This window comes from Suricata suricatta, chromosome 3 (genome assembly GCF_006229205.1).
Source record: "Suricata suricatta isolate VVHF042 chromosome 3, meerkat_22Aug2017_6uvM2_HiC, whole genome shotgun sequence".
Lineage (NCBI taxonomy): Eukaryota > Metazoa > Chordata > Mammalia > Carnivora > Herpestidae > Suricata > Suricata suricatta.
This window is the reverse complement of record NC_043702.1, coordinates 19,744,111-19,748,343: the sequence shown is the minus strand read 5'-3', so window position 1 is coordinate 19,748,343 and position 4,233 is coordinate 19,744,111. Positions and strand designations below refer to the sequence as shown.

Below are 4,233 nucleotides of genomic sequence, written 5' to 3'. Positions count from 1 at the left end.
TTGCATCTGACTCATTATTTCTAAGGAATTTTACGGTTTATAAAGCCTCTGCTCGTTGTAACTTTTATTGAACCTCAGAACACCCCAGTGTGATAGATGGAGCAAGAATTGGTTGCCCCATTTCACAGATGATAAATTTGACATGAGGAAGGGAACAAGGATTTGTCCTCATGGGAACAAGTGTCAGAGCTGTGATTCCCACTTACTAGCTCTCTCCAGGCCCATTGCTCTTTCTTCTGCCTTCTCTTTGCACTTCTCCCTAAACCTACCATAGAGTTTTGCATATAATTGATGCCCAATGCATATTTATTTGTTGGCTGATTGATTAAAATTTTAATGTAATCTTCAGTAAGTGGTGCACAACGGGGTCTGGCGTCTATGGAGTTACCTATGATAACTGAGACAAATTTTACAAAAGAATGTAAATAGATGTAGCAGAAAGGTATGAGGGCAGACTTTATATGGAAAAGGCCAATAGTCGAGGAAAGTAGACCAAGGGAAGCTATGGAATTAACTATACTGGGAATCTCAAAAAAATGACCCATTGTTGCCTGGATCCAAGATAGTATTGTTTATTCTCAGGGACAGGAGGATGGACAAAATGAGCTATGGAGGGCTTGGGTGGCCCAGCATTCATGACTCCATGATATGGGTATCATTGGTATTCACACTGCTGAAGCAGGGGAAAGAGGAAGAAGCTTGTGTCTCTTTCTTTGCTGGATGCTTCTTGTCCTGAGAACTCAGGGCTTTCGTTGACCAAGAAGCCATTCCACAAAGAGGCTCTTTGAAGACAAAGTCATACAGGATCAGGTTCCTTGGGCTATGAGGCCTCCATGTATTCATCCTTAGAGATACCAAAATACTCCAGTAGGTGCTCAATATTTGCTGAATGACTGACTGAACGTCATATAAAGGGGTAGCTGTGGCTTTCTCCTATCTCTGCAAGGCTCTGATTCTGTTGGGAATCCTTCTGCCCTCCAACCCAACCAAATCCAGTAGTCTCTCGTCCTGCCCTCTGTGGATATAGTTTATGACCGGCTCTCTCAGCCTTGTGATCATTTTGACCTGGGTTCTTTTTTCTTTTCTTCTTTTTTTTTTAAAGTATAATCTCTATTTTATTTTTTTCTAGAGAACAGTTGTTCTTCAGTCCTTAAGGACCTAGCTCCTTCCATGGACTTTGGTGGAGGTTGTGGGGCAAGACCCGTGTGTCTGTCTGGGCGTGGGTGTTTGGTCCTTCCGTGCCTGATGAGAGTGGTTCCTGAGTCCTAAGTACCTTGCTGGGAGGGACACCGCTCACACAGTAACAGTCGTGGAGGGTCACGTGCAGCTCAGGAAGCACACAGGTGTTGAGGACACTCGTTTCAGAAATGTCCTTGACTGAGGAGGCCTCTATTATGTTCTGAATAAGGAACTTGTTAATGGCCTTATCTTTGGCCACACAAATGACAGAGCTGGGGCAGTGAGTAGGCTGCACATGATGTGGCCCTTTGTGGCATGACTGATATTCCTTCTTTTCCTGGTCATCTTGGAAGTGAGGACCTGAGAGAGCTTGACCTGGGTTCTTGTTTAATTTATTTTTTAATGTTTATTTATTTTAGAGAGAGACAGAGACAGAGAAAGACAGAGAGAACACAACTGGGAGAAGGGCAGAGAGAACAGGAGAAACAGTCCCAAGGAGGCTTCTGGCTTAGCGTGACGAGGTAAAGTTAAGAGTCAGATGCTTAACCAACTGAGCCACCCAGGTATCCTTGACCCAGATTCCTAAAGAACCTTTCCATTCAGATTCATAACTTGCCTGGAGTAGTAAAAGATATGAAGAGACTCAAGTACAGCAGAGGAAGCCCTTTGTACTCAGCCTCCCTTTCAGAATCCAGCCCGCGGTGTATATTTAGGGACAGTGAGGACGAGAGGGCCAGTCCCCAGATCACAAAGTGGAGTGCCACTAGAAGCCTCCACCTGGGAGCCAGGAGACGTGGGCTGAATTGAGAATCTGCAACCCACCAGCCAGTGAATGTGACCTTGAACAGGCTCTTTCTGCTCCGGGCCCTGGCCTGGGTTCTCCCTGTGAACGAGGGCGTTGGGGTCCCGCATTCTGTTATCCACTTAACCCTCGTTCCTGAGCACCTGTTGTGTGCCAGGCATTTGGTGGTACAGCAGTGAATGAAATGCAGTTTCTGCAGCCTCAGAGCGTACGTAGATGGGGAGGCTGACAAAAACCAAACAAGACAGCGAGCAAGTAGGCGACAGATGTGATGCAGGTGAGGTGGGTGCACAAAAGCTAAGTACAGCAGCTAAGTGGGGAGCAAACCATGGGGCCTCCCTTAAAGTCAGTGTGGCAGCCATCACCCAAGAGCTGACATTTGAGCAGAGCCCTGAATAAAAGGAGGGGCAATCCATGCATGGATCTGGGGGAGTAGGTCCTCAGGGAAGGAACAGCAAGTGCAAAGGCCTCTAGAAAGGGACCAGTTTGGTGTATTTAAGAGACCACAGTGAGGCCAGATGAGGACAGAGTGCAGAGAAGTAGGCAGGGGACCAGAGTGTGGTAAGGACCCTGGACTATATAGCCTGAGTGACTGGGGAAGCCATCAGGACACAGAAAGCAAGGGACTGGTGTGGGCTTACTTGTGTGTTAAGAGGGTACATTGGGGACACCTGGATGGCTCAGTTGGTTAAACATCCGACTTCGGTTCTGGTCATGATCTCAGTTTGTGAGTTTGAGCCCCACATTGGGCTTTGGGCTGATGGTGCGGAACCTACTTAGGATTTTGTGTCCCCCTCTCTCTCTGTGTTCCTCCCCTGCTTGTGCTTTCTCTCAAAAATAAATAAACATTAAAAAAAAAAAGGTACATTGATGCCTGAGCTTTACAGCCATGGGCTTCTCTTAGCCCGAGGCTAAGCAGATCTGGCTTGGCAGGGGCGGGCTGGGATCTTCCCAAAGCTAGGTCCTGCCCGAGAGGCAGACTTTGTGATCTGTGCCAGGACGGACTGCTGGGACCTGCCTGCTCAGGTCTCATCCTGTCACCGCACCTGAGCCTCGGTCACAGACTTACCGGTGTGCAGGAACAGAGCTACTGACAAATTCACCCACGTCTCCCAAAGCCTAGGCCACAGCGGCTGCTAGGTGAAGGTGTGGATATTAACTTTGGGGTTAGATGCTTGGTGTCTCTGCCACTTCCAGCAGACCTGTTCTTTCCTTTCTAGAAAAATCCTTTTTTCACTCTCTTCCTTCTGACGTTCCCATCCCCACGTTTATTCCACTCTTTAGTTCCCCTTTCTTTCTTACCTATCCATCCTCTGAAGATCGCATCTTTTTCTTAAAAGCCAGAAGCGAATCAAACAAAACATGGAAAGATGGATTCCCTGGCCCACAGAAAAGTTAGGACACTTGCTTTGGGTCTTAGAACTAGGAAGTGGTAGGTAGGTTCTATATCTGACATGGGGAAGTAGGCTCCAGAGTCCTATGAGACAGTGCCATTTTGTTGCCTTCCAGTGTGTCCAGTGGGTGACCGGCTGTGACGACACCCAGGGCATTCTGGGAGCACAGAGACGGGAGTGCTAGTCCGGCTGCAGAGGCGGCAACACAGTCAGAGGCGTCTTCCCAGAGGAGGGGGTGTTGGAAATAGGTTTTGCGAGGTGAGTGGAGTTTTTCCAGGCAGACAAGAGGCCCAAAGAAAGAGGACTGTGAAAACCTGAGCTGTGTTTGGGGAGCAACTAGTCAATTATTGAAATTAAATACCAGCCGGGATTACCTCAGTGGAAAAATCAGAGAAACTGGTTGTTTGGCCCAATCCTATAGTTTTTATTTTGTTTCAATTAACTGTCACTAAACAAACAGAATAAATACAGCTAATTTTCAGGTAATAAAGGAGATTCAATATTTATATTATGTACAGGTCAAAGGGCAAATAAAAGAGGGTGAGACGGGAGGAGCAGGCTGGGGTCAGGGATAGGGAATTTCCTGTTTAGACAGAATAGTGTCTGGTCAGTCGGTGACATCTGATCCCCAAGAGGAAACAAATTAAAAAACAGTTGGGAAGCCTGGTTGAAAGGATCTAAAACACTCCGCTCCATTGGAAAACCAGCTCTCAAGTCTCCTGTTCTCTTTTCCTAGAAATGGTTCATTATTAAAAATATTAAGTGAAGAGGGATTTCAAAAGAAAGAATTTAGATTCATAATTATAAGGCCAGGCTTTTGTGCCATATCTTTCTCCCAGGAGGTCAATTGCTGGCGGG

The 4,233-nt window shown here is 46.8% G+C and overlaps 1 pseudogene; it reads right to left on the bottom strand.

Annotated features, from left to right (window-relative positions):
- Nucleotides 1–655: 655 nt before the first annotated feature.
- Nucleotides 656–1,524, bottom strand: LOC115286941 (annotated as a pseudogene).
- Nucleotides 1,525–4,233: the final 2,709 nt, after the last annotated feature.